Source organism: Ips typographus, unplaced genomic scaffold (genome assembly GCF_016097725.1).
Source record: "Ips typographus isolate SLU unplaced genomic scaffold, UJ_Ityp_2.0 IpsContig58, whole genome shotgun sequence".
Classification (NCBI taxonomy): Eukaryota; Metazoa; Arthropoda; class Insecta; order Coleoptera; family Curculionidae; genus Ips; species Ips typographus.
In genome coordinates this window covers 93,458-112,298 of record NW_028098576.1, presented here as the reverse complement: position 1 = coordinate 112,298, position 18,841 = coordinate 93,458, and the positions used below count along the sequence as shown (strand labels likewise).

General features: G+C 38.8%; 1 long non-coding RNA gene across 1 annotated transcript; it reads right to left on the bottom strand.

The window, feature by feature from the left end:
- Positions 1-823: 823 nt before the first annotated feature.
- On the bottom strand, positions 824-2,382 carry LOC145739846 (uncharacterized). Its single transcript, XR_014181253.1, has 3 exons — positions 1,971-2,382; positions 1,185-1,912; positions 824-1,117 (listed from the first exon to the last, which is right to left on the bottom strand). It is a non-coding gene; the product is annotated as an uncharacterized LOC145739846 (long non-coding RNA).
- Positions 2,383-18,841: the final 16,459 nt, after the last annotated feature.

Sequence of the window (18,841 nt, the reverse complement as noted above, 5' to 3'; positions counted from 1 at the left end):
GGTACACATAGGCAGAATACTACCATTTTATGATGAATGGACACTAGGGGACATATCAGAAGAGGAAGAAGAGGGGGATGACAAAGGCCACAGGGCACCCACAAATTCGTAAATAATACTAAGGCAGAACATTTTTCCAGGCACTGCTCGGTAAACTCCCAGCACGTAGAGGTAACAGCAGGAGCCACCTGGAAGGAACTACCTAGTACAATCATATACGAAAGCACTATTCCGTTAACCTATATAATACCCTGGTCGGAGCCGAAAGTAAACCCGACCCCTCCCTTGGAAACTTGTGTGAAGGGAAATCAGAGCTCCATCTGTCAAACCAGAAAACACTTAAAGGACTTAATTGGTACTCAGATGAAGAAGCACCAAGGTCACTACGAACGAAACGCACGTTTTCGTTGGGATTCATAGCGGACGGTCCGAACTATTGTTGTGGCGTAGCGACGCAAGAAAAAATGGAACTTATGTCTATGGAGGAAAGTAAATTAGAGGCCCACATAACGGCCCTTCACGACAATATGGGGGAGGTCCTGAAATCATTAAGTTTGCATTCAGAGGAACAAAAACAGAAACAAACAAACAGAAAACAGGAACAATAATAACAACAGAAACCAGGATCCACAGCTTGCAGGAATTCCTGAGTAGAGAACAGAAAGGGGGTGAATGGGTGTCAGGCATGATCCAAACTAACTTGGAGGCAAACCTAGGGACGGCTACCAGAATTATTCTCTTACTGAGAAAAATGCGAAGCCAGACAGCATTCCAGGATTGCAGACAGAAACAAATACCCATGGCACTAATAAAACCAGAAACACTACTGTCAGACTTGAGGAAAATAGAGAGAGAAATAAATAAAAATTGTTGAAAAAAATTTGAACTTGCCATATCAATCCACCAGTTGTCGTCATACTTCCGCCTGCCCATCAGTGAACGCACATTCTCTGAAGGCTTGCTGGTGGTGCACATAAAAATCCCGCTTATCTCTCGGGGCAGTCAGTGGCGTCTATTCCAGTTACTAACATCTCCATTTGCATGGGAAAGTCAAACATGCACAATTAGACATGCACCACTAATGATGGCAGTAGCCACTACAGAAACCCGAACCATACTAAAAGAGGTAATAGGCATTGCACTTCACGAATGTAAACCATACCAAGATAGGTTATGCTACTTACCGAGATTCGCAGGGGACCAGACACAAGGCCCCACCTGTGCTCGCAAGTTATTCCACGGAACCACAGTTGAAGACATCGCAGAACACTGTCCAATGCACTACCATCAGTCAAACCTCATGATCATATCGGAAATTGGGTCAGAAGAATTTCTGCTGACACACCCCAAACCCAACACCACAATTACGTGCCCTCAGGACTCATTTAACTTGCAAACTCAGATGCTAAACCTACCAGGGGCGTTAAGGATAACCCTACCTTGTCAATGCCAGCTGAGCGTAAATGGCGAGACCATGATCCAAAAACGCTTCCCTTGCAAATCCGACAAGTCAACGGCCGCCATTAAGCACATTTTACCGGCCGCGTGGACTAACCTAAAAACGTTTGTGCTAAAACCAACAAATAACCAAGCATATTTACCCACCTTCTACAATTTTTCGGAGTGCCTAAACGGCAATTGGACAACAGATCTGCCCCATTTTAATCTGAGAAAACGCTAAGACAGACGTTAGAAGAAAATTGGAACAAAGTCCCAATGGCCAACACCGTCGCCGTGCACAACGGAAACCACTCCTTCATGTTTTTATGGAATATTACCTTGTCCCTAGTTGTAATTTACCTCAGAAGGCCGGCCATAATGGCGGTCACCAACGCGGTGCCAACAGGTGCATCAACCATGGCAATGCCCTGCCCGACAACGGACAACTCATGGTTGCTGATTTTTACCTGGTCTACAGGGGCACTAGTCATCACATTAATCGTATATAGCATAATAAAACATTTTCTCACCTCCAGACGAACTAGCCACAGGCACAAACGGGAGAATCAAGACGAAACCAATCACCTCACCGGCAACAACCAAGAAATGGTGCCAGAAGCAGTACGCGGGCAGAACACCTTTGTCATCAAGATTGACGAATCATCCGATCTAGCGCATGAGCTAGAAAAAGGTGTGGTCTGCCAACTTGAACGACAAGTGACTGACACCAATCTGGCACAAAGCCAACACAGCAGGTTAAATAAGTACTAGATAAGACATGGCTTCAGTTAAGTAAATTTTATTTAAAAATAAAAATGTACAATTGGCCTCCGAAGCCGCGGGGTGAAGGGGAGCAGACACAGCTGCCCACAACACGGCCCCTCGTACACCACAATATGTCCCGCCGGAGGTACCGGCGGCCAATTTTCACACCGAACCTTGAAAAAGTGGACCTCCGCCCGGAACCCCTAATACAAAACAGAAGTAACAATATACATGTATATAAAGGAGTACAGAACTCGGGGGAAGTCTGGTGATCGCCGACGAAGGAACGAATTAACCCTGCGGCGCACAACGCGCAGGGGTAAGGGCATTCCACGAGAATATGGTGCACAAACAAGGGAAAAGAAAAGAGAGAAAAATTGGAAAAAAAACAACAAAAAGGGGTACTTTGTCACTCACCAACGAAATCCATTTCTTTAGCAAAGTTAGCAAAGGTATGGTAGAGGCTTCGAAGACCAATTAACTCATAAATTAGAGTAATAAGAAAAGGTAGACTATGCATCGTAAGGTAAATTTATAGGGTAACAAAAACATTTTAATACATAACATAGTTTTAAAAAATATAAACATATCTTATTGCATGATACCGGGCCACACAACGGCAACGCCACCTAGCACACGACACAAACACAGGACCAAGGCGAACCACCGGCCAAAAAAGAAAGTCACAGCATGCGTCGATAGACGGCAGCACCAGAACGCCCAGGGAGCTGGTAGCCTTGGTATCCTGGAACTGAGTAGCGGCCAAGGATGCTGGAACGTTCGGACAAACCCTCAGAGGCGTTAAATTTTATTTAATTATAAGTCTATGTTTAAATAAAGGATTCGTTCCACCACATAAACCCACCTGATAGCACGTAAGCCGGTATAGATTTGTACGATTAGAATATTTTAGTGTTCGGAGCAAACACTTTATAGGGGAAGGGCATGTAACATAAAGATTACACTAGGTGCCGTTACCTTGCCCCGGTCTCCCCCAGTACAATGTCTGTGTAAGCAAGATTGGCGAATTGGGGTCATGATGTGAGTATAAATACTGTACCAAAAGCACGTACAGATCACTGATCTCTGGGTTAGTCTGGGTACGCCTATTGTGCAACGCAACGTGGAGCACTAGGTGACCAAGTGCCACACCCTAGATCAGCCCTAGCAAAGGAAATAGTGTGGGCGAGCAGCATAAGTTGCCGTACCTACTTACCTCCCTTTGTTAGGTTCTTCACGTCTTTACCGGCTCGGTGAATGCCCTCGGACCTAAGTCTAGGGTTCATTCATCCCCGTTAAAACGTCGCCCCCCTTGTTCTTCCTGACTAAAACCGGACCACATCATGCTCCCCGCCATCTTGGCAATCTGGGGGTAAGATTACTGTCTAGCCACTAAGTCAGTACATTTTAATAAAAGTGGGTTACCTGTGGAAACCTGTGTGTTCTTCCCTCTCAACTACCCCTTAACGTGACAATACCAATACGTCATTGGACTTTTACCCACGTCACATCCATCAATTTGATGCAAGTAATAAGGAATAGGTAACATTATATTGGCATTTAGTTATGCGCAGTGAACATCTTCGTGGTAAGAGTGAACTATTCTCGGCTTAACAATAATGTTCTCTGTGTTGCGCTATTAAACTATGTTAGATTTAAAAAATTATTTAAATAGAAGCGATGTAAGGCAAATGGAGTAAAGAATTTTTAATAATTGGTATTTTCAAAGCCTAGATACTTATGTCTTGATAATTCTACTCCATTATCCTTTTCTGGGTTTATTAGTAAGTTTTTTATGTTAATCATAAGCAGTACTATGCTTTAATCATAATGTACTTAGTAGTACCGTAACTTATCGATTGTTCTAATGGTCTTTATGTACGTCAATCTAAAATTTTAGTTTAATTGTATAATACTGTTACAAGTTAGATATTTTTTCAAGATGGTTGTTTTTAAGGAGAGTATATAGTGTCCTTTGTTTTAAAACTAGGGGCCAGTTTTTCTGGGGCGGAGGCATACGTCACGAATGGAAAATCCATTAATTCAAAAGATGGACTTATTGACTTAAAACCATAAGAATATTCGAGGATTGCGAAATATTAAGCGCACGAGGCAAGGTCGCACCAGGATGCACCTAGTGCATCGTATCGGTGATGAATTACCACCACCTGCTTTACAGAAATATGAAAAACAGGCGACGAACAACAACAAACTACGTCAGCCGATCAATCGGGTATAAAATGCGCCGATTTCAGCAGTATTAAATGAGTGTGAACTAATCGACAGTAGTGCGACAAGCTGAACCAAGAAGTCGAGATGTCGACTCTCCTCGAGGAAAGAAGATCAAGTTAAGTAGTCCATTCTCCAAAATTGTTCCAACACGAAAGTGACCAAGCCAGCCGCCAGAAAATGCCTTAAAAAAAAGTCCTTAGCTTATGTATTCATGTAAGTACAATTGTTGAATTATTAACTTTTAGTGTGTTAGTTTATGACTGTATTGTACCGATCCACTTATAAATGTTTGGTTAATAGATTTAAGTGTTTAATAGAAAACTCATTGTTTGATTCCATCCTTAAAACTGAGATCCCGGCGCGACGTTTAACGTCGTGAGTCAGTTTAATTGATGAACCCAGAAGGGCTCATAAATTAAACGTGACAGTATATTAGAATTATCTAGAGAACAACTCAATATTTTTCACTGCAATTTGGAGTGTAGCCTAGGTTGGGTCCAAACTCTCTTTCCAAAATATTTTGGACTTTATGGTGTTGCCAGATCAGTCGGAAAGAACACCAACTTTTGACGGAACAAAAAATTTTCAAATGGAAAATCCTGTTTTTAATCTAACTTTTGAATTCCTCGCAAAAAGGCTAGTAATTAATATTGTTACGATTTTCCCGTGGGTTCACACAAAGTCAATTTAACTCAACAATTAATAAATTTATTAACACTTCAAAACACTCAATCACTCAATAATTAACACAGCTACTAAAAACACTACTACAATTCCACAATTACTTCGCTATTTAAACTTTACCGCGTTCCCAAATTCACTACTACACACACTACTAACTAACTACGCCGTCGTCAACGCCGCTTCTTTTATATTCGCAAACCACGTTCTAGAATGACCGCGAAACGCTTCGCGGGTTGCCTTGACCATTCAAGAATATTCCAGGTAGCGCTTCCTAACTGTGTGGCCTACTTTAATACGCGCCCGGCCAGATATTGCGGCGCATCGGTTTCATGGAGTATCGAGCATAGTAGGCCCAAACCGTAACAATATGAATACTTCCCTATACCTATCTTGCATCGCTTCTTAGATATTTTATAAAAATGGCAAATTTGTCAGCAAAACGGTGTTCTAAACTTTAATTAAATTCTCAAGTCCTGAAAAGCTTGCTGATGTGACCTTTTGTTCAGAAAATGAAAAAAGCCTATAGAGTGGTCAATATATATTTACCTTTTAGTCGGACAGATAAAAAAAACTGCAAAAAGTCTGTTTTTTAAACGGATCCATCGGTGTTTTATGGTTTGTAATAAAAGAACATTAAATTTAGAACAAAATCCATGTATACATTTTCTATATCTAACTTCAACCGTTTCAGACTTATTAACAGCTTTTCCTTAAAGGGCGCATTCAATCGTAATCCATACTAATCTGAATACGGACACCTGCTTGGTCGTAATGACTAGTTGTCGATTCCATAACTACAACATGTTGTGACAGATATTTGTCAAATTTAACACTGGTTCAAACTTAGCACAAGCAGGTGTCCTTATTCAGATTAGTATGGAGTACGATTTTATACGCACTTTAAGGAAAAACTGTTGAAATTGTAGAATTGAGTTGCATTGTTCTAATTTTAATGTTCTTTTATTACAAACCGTAATACATTGGTGGTTGCATTTAAAAAAACGAACTTCTGGCAGTTTTTCTATCTATCCGACTTAAATATTGACCACCCTGTATGTTTTTTCATTTTCAATCTTTGAACTTTTCAACCATGTGGTATTGTCTGACTGAGAACAAAAGGTCACATGTTTATGAGTTTAGACTACCGTTTTGCTGACACATACCCCATGTAAAATGCAAATCTACACAACAGCTACTTTTGGACATGTCCCGGTATCTTTTAAAACTCGGATTGGCGCATTGGATGGAATGTTTGCGATACAATATAAACGTTTATGGACGTACAGCGGGAACATTCTGTGCATACAGGAACATTCGAGAATCGATCGCCCCCACATATCTAAACCGACCGAGTCGACGGACAGTCAGTTGTGAAATAACAGTGGCGCGATAAGCAAAGATCGAAGTAGTGAAGTCAAAGAACGAAGTAGTGAAGTGGTTGGTTTACCTGGATGACATAATGGTTATCGGAAAAGACTTTGAAGACCACATGAAGAATCTTAAAGGAGTTATCTCAAGACTCAGGAAAGCTCATTTACAATTAAATCCAAAGAAATGTTCATTTTTCCAAGAAAAAGTTCATTCCCTGGAATGTGTCGTTTCTTCAATTGGAGTGGAGGCCGACCCAACTAAAATCGAATCTGTGAAGAATTGGCCCATACCCAAGACTAAAGGAGACATCAGAAGCTTTCTTGCATTGTGTAGCTATTACCGAAGATTTGTAAAGGATTTTGGACAGATTGCGAAACCTCTTCATCGACTGACGGAGAAAAACAACCAATTTTCCTGGACACCAGATTGTCAGCAAGCTTTCAAGGAGTTGAAGAAGCGTCTTATCACAGTCCCTATTCTGGCTTATCCATCGCAAGAAGGGACGCTTGTCTTGGACACAGATGCTTCGCAGTATGGTTTAGAAGCCGTTCTTTCTCAGATCCAAAATGGCCAAGAAGTGGTCATTGGCTATTACAGCAAGTCGTTGGGAAAATCTGAGAGAAACTACTGCGTCACTCGTAAAGATCTATTGGCACTTGTGAAAGCTGTAGAACATTACCACAGCTTCTTATACGAGAGGAAATTTCATATCCGATCAGACCATGCAGCACTGCAATGGCACTTCAAGAACCCGGAAGGACAATTGGCACGTTGGTTGGAGAAACTTCAAGCCTACGATTTTGACTTAAAACAAATGAAGCTGAGACCATTAAAACAATCCGGAATGTGACCAACGAAGAGGCTACGGTAACACCAGTAGCGCAGAACGGCGTCTCTCGGGAACTGATAGTAGACGCACAACGCTTAGATCCCGATTTAAAGGTAATTAGAGAATGGTTGGAGAAAGACTCAAAACCAGAATGGCAACACATTTCGAGACATGGACCAACGGTTAAGGGTCTCTGGCTACAATGGAATTCGCTTCAGCTCGGAAATGGGAAGTCCAGATGGGAAATCCTTTGTTTATCAAACCATAGTGCCCAATTCCTGCAAGGAGAGTGTGTTGCAAGAATTACATGACAGTCGTGGAGGAGGACATTTTGGAGTGAACCGGACTTTAGCCAGAGTGAGAGACCGCTTTTACTGGATCAACTGTAGAAAGGATGTCGAGGAATGGTGTAAACGTTGTGACCTGTGTTCATCAAAGAAAGGCCGAAGAACACGATCGAAAGGAGCGATGAAAGAGTAGCAGGGGACATAGCAGGTCCATTTCCCCGAACTGAATCCGGCAACAAATATCTGATGGTAGCCATGGACTACTTTTCAAAATGGCCAGAAGTGGTACCTTTGCCAAATCAGGAAGCAGTCACCGTACAGGAAGCCTTGATAACCAGCGTAATTGCAAACCATGGGGTTCCTTTGGAGATGCGGACCAATGCAGGAACTTTGAATCAGATATTTGGAAGCAATTAATGACTGTTCTGGGAATAAGAAAAACTCGAACGACACCACTGCACCCTCAGTCCGATGGAATGGTCGAGGGACATAACAGGACCATCAATCAGTACCTTTCCATGTTTGTGAGCGATAATCAAAGAAATTGGGACAAGCTGATATACCGCTATTCCTCTTGGCTTATCGGAGTTCACAGCATGAGCCTACCGGCTATACACCATCAATGATTTTAACTGGACGAGAAATGAGGCTACCCGTAGATCTCATGTTTGGCAAACCAGAAGATGATCGAGACCAGCCAACAGTTCAACTTCCTGACTATGTGGCCAACCTAGAGGAAAGGTTACGAATCGTTCATGAACTTGTCAGAAATAAGTTAAAACTGAACAGCGACCGTATGAAGATGAGACTGGACCACAGACCAGCTGTTGGCAATTATAAGGAAGGGGATGCTGTATGGTTGTATCAACCCAGAAGAAAGAAAGGATTGAGCCCAAAATTACAACGACCCTGGGGAGGACCATACAGGACAGTGAAGAAAATAAACGATCTAGTTTACCAAATTCAACTTTCAGCAAGCTCTAAGCCAAAAGTAGTTCATGTGGAGAGACTATGTCCATACAGAGGAAGGAATCCGCCATCTTGGAACCTTCAGAATGACGCTATCCGGGACGAAAAGCTTTTAAAGAGGGGGGCAGTGTTACAAAGGCTACATAACCAGATTAAGATTTCCTGAAATTTAGGGAAAAACGAGGGGTCACAATATAGAATTTCCCTAAATTTAGGGAAAAAGTGCACAACTTGGCAACATCGCATCCCAAACTTACCCCCCTAATACGAAGTCTCAACCCTCTAGGCCTTAAAATAAGGGAGTTACCCATTTAACCCCATGTAAAATGCAAATCTACAAAACAGCTACTTTTGGACATGTCCCGGTATCTTTTAAAACTCGGATCGGCGCTTCGGATAGAATGTTTGCGATACAATAAACGTTTACTGGACGTACAGCGGGAACATTCTGTGCATACAGGAACATTCGAGAATCGATCGCCCCCACATATACAGGGTGTCCCGCGAGGTAAGGGACAAAATTTCACTACGTGTTTTTTAGGTGAATTCGAGTCAAAAATTTTCTATGAACATGGGTCCGCAAATGCTTCCTTACCGAGATATGATTTTTTAAATTTAATAGTGATTTTGTACCGAAAACTACAATGGCTCTCATCCACATCATTAAAAGGGCTAGACTATGCTTACAATGGGAAAATGGACACTTTGAACAATTATTATAAACAGTTATTTTCCAAGAGGTATTAATTTTTTTTTGTAAAAAAATATTTTTGTGAGGTTATTGTACTTTCCAACACAATAAAACTATTAAACTTAAAAAAATCATATCTTGGTAAGGAAGCATTTGCGGACCCATGTTTATAGAACATTTTCGACTCGAATTTACCTAAAGAACACGTAGTTAAATTTTGTCCCTTACCTCGCGGGACACCCTGTATAAACCGACCGAGTCGACGGACAGTCAGTTGTGAAATAACAGTGGCGCGATAAGCAAAGAACGAAGTAGTGAAGTGGTAAAAGTGATCTCTAGTGTTGTAAATTGTTGTGTATTTAGTAAATAAAGTTTGTTGAGTTTATTCAAAGTCTCACTTATCCAAAAGAAATCAGTAAAGTGTAACAATACCATCAGCGTGAATCACTCTGTATGTATGTTTCTAAATTCATAACCGGTTTAGTACTGAAATTATACCATGTTTATGAGTTAAGATTTTATTTGATTTGCGTTTTTCCCTTACTTAACAGAAACTAATTATGAACTACCCTCAGTTTGGAATATTGTTGCAAAATCTTAATTATTACGCTGCGCAAAATTTTATATATTTTTCCTCCGAGAGCCTTTGCCCTTTTCTACATATGATTTTTACTATACCTGTTTACTAAACATTTTTCAATATGAAATAATACATTTTTGGTTAGTTTATCAAGAATTTTATATTCCGTAACTCCATATAGGCATGTACGGTAATTTCGATCAAAATACGGAAATTTTGAGGCGAAGGAAAGGAAATCATGCGACAAAAATCTGGCAACACTGGTCAAACGTAACCATTACGCATTTTAGTGCACATCCAGGGTTGGGTGAAAATTGTTTTTTTCTAAAAAAAAACAAAAAACTTGTTTTTTAACCAAATAAACATGTTTTTTGTTTTAAAACAGTCTTTTCTTGCGTGTGAAATAAAACATTGTTTTAAAATCAAAAAAGTGTTTTAAAACAATATTTATCTTGCTATCTAATACAGTATACAGGCAACCTTGGGAATCCGGAAACCACCGTGTATTAACGTCGCATTCTGGCCACGCCTCCGTTTTCGAAGATGCTCGCTTTTTAATTATATCCTGGCGCGTGGCGCCAGAACAAAACGCCGCGATTTGTCGGAGTGGGGGATTTAACTGTTTTATTTATTCTTTAAACTGTCTCACTTTACTTGCATCTTGCATGTTGGGACAAGTCGACACTGGGCGGCCGTTGATTTTTGTTTCTTTCTACTCATTAAAATATTGTAAATCGTAAAACTTGAAAAAGATGTTTGGCCACGGCCAGGGTCGAAAAAGAGACCCTATATGGGTTCATTTTAATGAGATAAAAATAATGAATGCTAATAATAAAGCTGTGCCTAAAGCTGAATGCAAGAAATGTAAAAAACAGTTGCCTGTGCTAGTGCAAAGAATGAAAAAACACTATGCAATTTGTTCTCGTAAAGAGGCTGGAGACTGTGAAGACGACGATGAAAATGAAATAGTGGAAATGGATGCCTCAGATAATGAATGGAAAATGAATTCAAATTCCGAGACTTTCGAGATCTATGCAGGTAGGTAATCTATAAGCATTATGATCAATTCAATTCGCAACATGAACATTGATTCACTTTTATTCAGTTTATGTGATGTGTGATTCATTTTTTTTTTAATTAAGAACAAAGGGTTTATTTTACTTCACACACGTACCTTTTTTTTCGTTTATTCCAAAATGTCAATTTTCCGATTTCGAATGGCACCACGCTAAACGTTTACTCCCATTACAGTTTTACACTGTGCTTTTACTTCGATCATACTGATATTTTCCAATAGATCTACACCTATTTTGTCGAGCATATGTGTGCACATTTTAGCAGTAATCATAGGAAACTGAATAAACTCCACTATTTAAGCCAACTGATAAAAATTGACTTTGTTTAGCTTTTAAAAATATTAAAAATACTAGGCTTTTTAAACAAGTGCATCTTTTTTTTAAAGGTTTCCAAGTTCATCTAGTGGTAGTAACTCAACTTTCAAACGAAGCCAGCAAGGTGATGTCGTAGACGTACCCCCGAAAAGGAAGAATCATCTTGAACATCTAAAAAAGAGCAATCTTGATAACTTTGTGGTTAAAACATCTGCTGAGGAATCACAGAAATTTGACATTCAGATAGCCAAGTATTTTTTTGCGACAAATACTCCATTTAATCACATTGAACATCGCGAGTTCAAAAATCTATGTGAACTCTTACATCCAGGATACAACCCTCCATCCAGAAAAAAATTAAGCACTACCCTTCTCGATGACGTATTTGAAAACACTTGTAATGAATTCAAAACTGAGTTGATTGGTAAAAATGTCTGCATGTCTTTGGATGGGTGGTCCAATATCCACAGAGAACCTGTTGTATGTGCAGTGGTTACAGACGTGACTACCGAAAAAGTATATTTAATTGATACCATAAACACGGAAGATAACAAACATGATTCCGAATATTTGCTTCAAATATCAGTGGCAGCCATCAAGAAATGCAATGACGAATTCAAATGTCTGGTAACGAGTTTTGTTACCGATAATGCGGCAAATATGACCAAAATGCGTAAGTCTCTCGCTGAGACCGAAGAATTGCAGACGCACTACAATGATGTAATAACATACGGATGTTTGTCGCACATTTTCAATTTGTTAGCTCAAGACGTTGAGATTCCGGGCATTGCAAACCACATTAAGCAAATAGTGAAATATTTTAGAAATACCCACATCCCTGCAGCCAAATATCGTCAGGCAGGTGGAAAAATGCTGGTCTTGCCTTCTGAAGTTCGATGGAACACAATTGCTGATACTATCGAAGCTTATTTGGACAACTGGCATATTCTGAGCAAGATATGCACAGAATCGCCTGACTTTTGATAAAAATATTGTAACATAAAGAACCAACCCTTAACGTGACAATATAATTGCAAAAGTCGAGAATATACAGGTAAAATGCAACGCCCAGGATTACTTGGCAAAGCTAAATGTCATTGCCGTCGCATTGGATAAATGTCAACGCAATACTTGCAATATAGCGGATGCCACAGAAATTTGGAAAAACGTGATACAGTGTTTTGAAAAAGAAGCTCAGCCAGGAGGAGGTTGGAGTGACGAGAAGGAGCTGCAAAAGGTGCGCACATGTTATGAAATGGCTATTACAGAAGCTCATTTACTAGCTAACTTATTGGACCCCAAATATCAAGGGGAACAACTGACGGAAGAAGAGGTTGATAAGGCAATGACTTATGTTACTGATTTTTATCCAGATATAATGCCTGAAGTTCTAGCATTTCAAGCTAAAGCAACACCATTTAAACAGTATCTATTCGCAAAAAATACTGTAATAAATACAACTTCTTTAACGTGGTGGCGAGCACAACAACGGTGTATTTCAAGTAAACTATTGTCTTTAGTTAATCAGCTGTTTTCCGCGGTTGCATCTACTGCTGGAGTTGAAAGACTGTTTTCTTCTTTTGGATTAGTACATTCGAAATTAAGAAATCGTTTAGGAGGCGATAATGCTGCAAAACTTGTAACCATGTTTCAACATCTAAATAAAAATGTTAAATAATGTACGTAAAAGTTTTCATAGTTTTTAGCTTGGGAACGTGGGCACTACCTTACTAGTACTACTAGTAATGCTGAAGATTAGCTTTTATGTTTTTTTTTCAGGTCTTGACTTTTAACTTTTATAACTTATTACCCATGTGACATGTTAAGTTCAGATTTTTTTACAGTTTACACTTTACAGGTGTTATACCTCTGTTCCTATGTAGTTAACTATATTTTCTATAAGTTTTGTAGAGCTGGTAGCTGCCTAGTGCATAAATATTCCTTTTAAAAAAGTAGCATTAAAATGTATGTTTCAAATTGATTTTTTTTTTAGTTTTGGTTCTTTCATACTGAAAAAAATTTAAAAAAAAACAAGAAAAACTCTAATTTAAAAATTACAATACAGCAGACCACAGGCTCAAAGAATTGAAAACACTAAATAAATTAAATATAGGCGCATAATAATCAGCTTTTAATTAGTTGAAAAAAAAACAGTGTTTTAAACATAAGTTTTAAAACACTGATTTAAACACCACCTGTTTTATTTGCAGTGTTTTAAACAACTGTGTTAAAACAGTTGTTTTAAAACAACCCAACCCTGGCACATGCTGTAGTATCCTAAAATATCTTACGTTTTGATTTTAGTTTTTTTTTTATTAGATTTTTTGGTGTTTTGGAATGGGTAGGTATGATAAACTGCTTCAACGCTTACAGGAAAAATTGGATCGGTTACGGCGTCGTTCTGACCGCCGTAGTCAAAGGAAAAGTAAGGTTTCGAGTGGTGATGCTCGCCGCGGCAATCATGCTCATGCACAAGATGGCCGTTCTCCCTCTAGTCCCTCTTCATCTCGCCGGAGAAGGTCCAAGGAATGTGATCGATATGAGAGTAGACATGGTTCAGCCTCCACCCGGCTATCCCGGCATTTAAGTAGCAGTCCGCCTAGTCGGAATAATAAAATGTCTTTTACTACCAGACGTGTCCGCAGTCCATGTGGTTCGGCGTCAGTTGATCGTCCGCAACCCAGTTGTAGTGACTCGGCTCGTTCCTATAAAACTCAAGGTCAAGATTTTGATACCAGTGACCAAAGCCGAAGTGGGTCTGTTATTTCTCAGCCCAGAAAGAAGTCTTTTATCTGGTTTGCCTACTGAAGATAATTTGAGCAATTCCGGACAAAATCCTGCTTTTATTTTGGAGGGAGAGCAGCAGAGGGGAGCAACAAAATGCTCTTCCACCGCTCCTCCGACCACTTGTTGGAATTGTTAGGGGACAACCCTTAAATTAAAAATAATATTAGTTTTGTAGTGAATCCTGAGTTAGAATAAAAAAAGGTCCTATATTTTGACCAACGGTGCTAAAGAGGAGTTTGTGAATAAATATCAGTTGCTCAATCCAATTCCTGATAATCTTCCTTTGGCTAATGCGCCCCTCTTGAACCCAGAGGTGTCAGTCACTGTGTCACGAGATAAATTTACCAGGCCATTTTCGCAGAACAATCTACATCAGACTTAAAAGAGGAGGGGACAACCCAATCAGGGACCTCGACGCAATTATTACAGGAAGTAACTTTTCCAGGAAGTATTTCGCCTGCAGGGCGTTATATCAAATTGGGAGCTTCTTGGTTCCCCACAATATATTTGGGATTGGATTATGGGCCTTAAAATAGCTTTTTGCAAAGACACCTTATCAGGTTGGTTTTCCAAGATTATCTACTTGGTCTTCAACTGAGCAAATTTACCTTCAGCAGGAAATTTTGAAATGGGGTTATTCAAAAGGCAAAATCCAATATAAACCAGTTTTTATCCTCATATTTTGTGGTGGATAAATCTGAGTGGAGGTAAAAGGTTCACATTAAACTTAAAAAAATTTAAAGTTTTTATTGATGCTTGAAAATGTTTACTATTCAGATCTTTGCCCAATTAGTTGGCCTTCTGGTTTCTGCTTGCCCAGCAGTCAAATAAGTACGAAATCTCTTGAGCGAAAAAAATTTTTGGCTTTACGGAAAAACAACCAGAATTATCAGGCCAAAATGAATGTGTTGCAGGCAGTAAACGAGGATTTACAATGGTGAAAGGTTTCAATATCCTCCGCTTATAAAGAAATGAACTGTACATCTTTTTCCATTGAAATCTATACTGATGCAAGTTCGACTGGCTGGGGGGCAGTTTCTGGCGTTCGTAATACTTTTGGGTTCTGGTCCGATCACGATAAAAAGAAGCATATTAATTTTCTAAAGCTTAAGGCAGCTTTTGTGGGACTAAAAAAAATAGATCTGTGGTTATATGCAGCTTATGTTCCGTCTAAAGAAAATAAGGCTGATAAGAACTCAAGGATGTTATCCTTAGATTGCGAATGGGAGTTGAATGATTATGCCTTCTTAGAGATTGTCAAGAAATTTGGCCAACCTGATAAAGATCTTTTTTTGCCACAAATTACAACACAAAGTGTCATGAATACATATCCTGGTTGAAGGACGAGGCTGCTGAAGCTATTGCTATTGACTCTTTCACTATATCTTGGACTGTGAAAGAGTCAATAGCCAGAAGAGTCAATCAGTCAACAGTCAGAAACTTACATTTCTATGCATTATCTCCTTTTTCTCTTCTTACAAAAGTATTAAATAAGATTATTCAGTATGGTGCTGAGGAAATTTTTATAGCTCCAACCTGTATGCCATCTCAAGCAATAAATACGGGAAACCAGCCGTATTTATTAAGCTATCTAAGGGAGTCCTGATTGAACTTGAACCAGATCCTACTCTATTAATTTCACCTTCTAGGAGCAGTCATTCTTTATGCAACAAGCTTACCCTGGTGGCAGCAAAATTGTTTGGGAAGCTTTCAAACTGAAAGGCATTCCGGAAGAAGTAATTGGAACATATATGCAGTCTTCGTCGTCAAATAGACTCATGCAGTATGAAAGTGTATTCAAGCAGTGGTGGCAATACTGTAGCGAACATGGAATTTCAGTATTTTCTGCCAGCACTTCTGAACTACTACAGTTTTTCCAGAAAATTTTAGATACTACCAGATGGTCTTATGGTACTCTCAATTCATACGGGGCTCCAATGGCATTGATTCTGCCAGAGGAAACTGGGAAAAACTTTCAGCTTTGCAGATTTTTCAGCGTCGTTTCAAAATGTCGACCCGCTCGTCCCAAGTATAATTTTACTTGGGATCCAAAGGTAGTGTTGTAACGTCCAATTACTCTCAGTGGATTAAACGTACGTTGGTTGGAGCTGGTATTGACACTTCCGTCGTTGGTCCGCATTCTACAAGGCACGCTTCTACTTTCAAAGCCTTTCGGAAAGGAATATTGTCACGAATGGAAAATCCATTAATTTAAAAGATGGACTTATTATTTAAAAGTATAAATTTATTAAATTTAAGCAGATCTTCGGAGATGGCAAATAATAAAATGCGCGAGACAAGGTTACAGTCAGAATGCACATAGTGCACCATCGCTATTTTTAGCGATGACAAATCCCCGCTACTGTTGTGATGCAGGCGACGAGGAATAACAAACTACGTCAGCCAGTCAATCGGGTATACATTAAGCTCGTCATGCGTTGGTAAGGGGGACGATCAGAGACAGTCGAAGACTCTGCCTCAGATGGTAGAGCCCAGCCAGAAGACTCGGCTCGCACCACAAAATGTAGTCGTCCCGAATTCTGCAACCCGCACCGGGTTCGTAAATTAATTAAATAGTAAACCATTTTCTAAATTATAATAAATCGCGAGTGCCAAACCCTCCAGAAAGCTGCCCTCATCATTGTTTAACAAATGTAAGTATGGATTTATTATTGTAATATTGTGTGCATGTAAAAGGTATTGTTTAGAGTGTTACTTTCGGGAATTATGTTTGAAGGTTTTATTCCGATTCACTAAGTTGATAAACCAACCATTTTGTCAATTAGTTTTAACTGTTATTTAGTTATTAAATTATATTTTTCTACCAAGTGGTTTGATTCTACCTCTGAAACAAGATCTCGGTAAAGGCGTTTATTAAAGTATTAAACGCACGTCTCGTTTAACTTGTTGGGCTAAAAGGGCTTTACAATTTATACGTGACATTTGGTGGAGGCGCCGGCCTTGTGTCAGAATGACATTTGGTAGAAGTTGCCGTATTTCAGAACGCCGTGTGGTAGAGGTGTTTCAGGTATATGAAAAACACTGTTTAAAAAAGTGAATTTTTAAACCAGAAAAAATACTTTTGTTTCTTAGGTTATGTGTGTAAGTACGTCAACAAATCGTAAGCACACAGATCGTAATTTTCGTAACTAGCAATGTCTGGATTGTCCTGATGAGGGTGGAAAAGGACGGCCAAAACACATAATATACGAAAGCTTACAATACGTGTTTATTAAACTTGGCCGTAAGCCAGGCGCAAAGTGCCTAGTATGTAACCAAATAATAAAAAACACAGGATTTAAAAGGCTGCAATCGCACAGGTACATACCGTATATTTAAGATGTTACTAGACTATTTTATTTGATACTTTTTTACTATAGTCATATACACATGAACTATAATACTGTTTCAATACGGGTGTCTATAATAGCTTTGTTTTTTTTTCGAACACAAGGACTACGTCTTGCTATTTACGCCCTTCTGACTACGTCTCATGGCTTCATTCGGGGTTCAAATTTTTATTACCGTTATCGGAATTTCGGGCTAACTACACGTAATTTTATACAGTGCTAGTGGTTAACTTGGAGTAAAATCAAGACATGGACTTTGTTTAAAAATGTGCTTAGGCCCGTCGATTTTTATTTAAAATTGCGCTTTTCTTGAGTCCCAAATTTTAGCTATAACGTCATCGACTATTTTTTAAATGGCAATACTATTTTTTTATTGATATTCTTAAAGACCTTATCAAGTCGCACATACTTTCTAAATATCAAACTTCTATTCGTTGTCGTTGAAAAGATATTTAAGAAAAAATAACCAATACAAAAAATTGAAAACATTTTCATTTAAATTAAAAATGTTTCAAAAATCATTAATATTAAGATTGGAATATTGTGTGTTTTAGTTAAGTACGGCATTTTGGTAGAGAACAGCAGTTTTTTTGCAAAAACCGAAAATTTTATATATACATTTTTATTTAAAACAAATATACTATGGTAAATGTTCTCAAAAAACGCAAAGATTTTATGTTGCCTTGATAAACAAAAAATTGCCGAAATCGAATATACTACTATAAAACCAAATAAGGTAATAAAGTTAATACTTAATAAGACGTCTACAATAGTTTGAGAAAGTTACATTTTTTAAGAACATTTACTATAGTAATGTATTGTATGTAAAACCAATTAAAAGCTTGGTTATTTAAAATTTTCAAATACATTTTGAGCTTATGTGGAAAAGGTATACATACAAAAGTTGTAGATATTTTTATTATCTACAACTTTACTATTTAACGTTTTTCAATATAGGACTAGTAGTTATGCCGAAAATCGAGATAAAACTTTTTATTTTCAACCAGGTATGTAATATTTCTTATGTGTAACCCAGGTGGAAAGATGAAAATTACCTGCTTTTACTTTCCACCCGGGTAAATGTCACTTTCCACCCGGGCGAATGTCAATATGCTTTTTGTCATATCTGGGCTTACTTTTTATTGTTAAGAGACTGTGCCGCCACCTCTGCAACAGCTCGCAGTACAGGTGATGATGAGTAACATCTGCGTCTTCAGAAATCTCCATGTTAAAAGCACTTTAAGAAACGTTTCAGCTCAAAATATTAAAGACAGAATAGCACAATAATGACGTTGTCAAGATTGTAAACAAATCACCAGTCGTTTATTATGGTTGAAGTCATAACTACTCGTGCACCTATACTACCTTATTGTTAGAGACTATTAGCAATCAATGAGTACGTGTACATCGAAGTCTTAAGTAAGCGGCTTCAGTTGGAGCCACTTGAAAAACATCGATGTATACG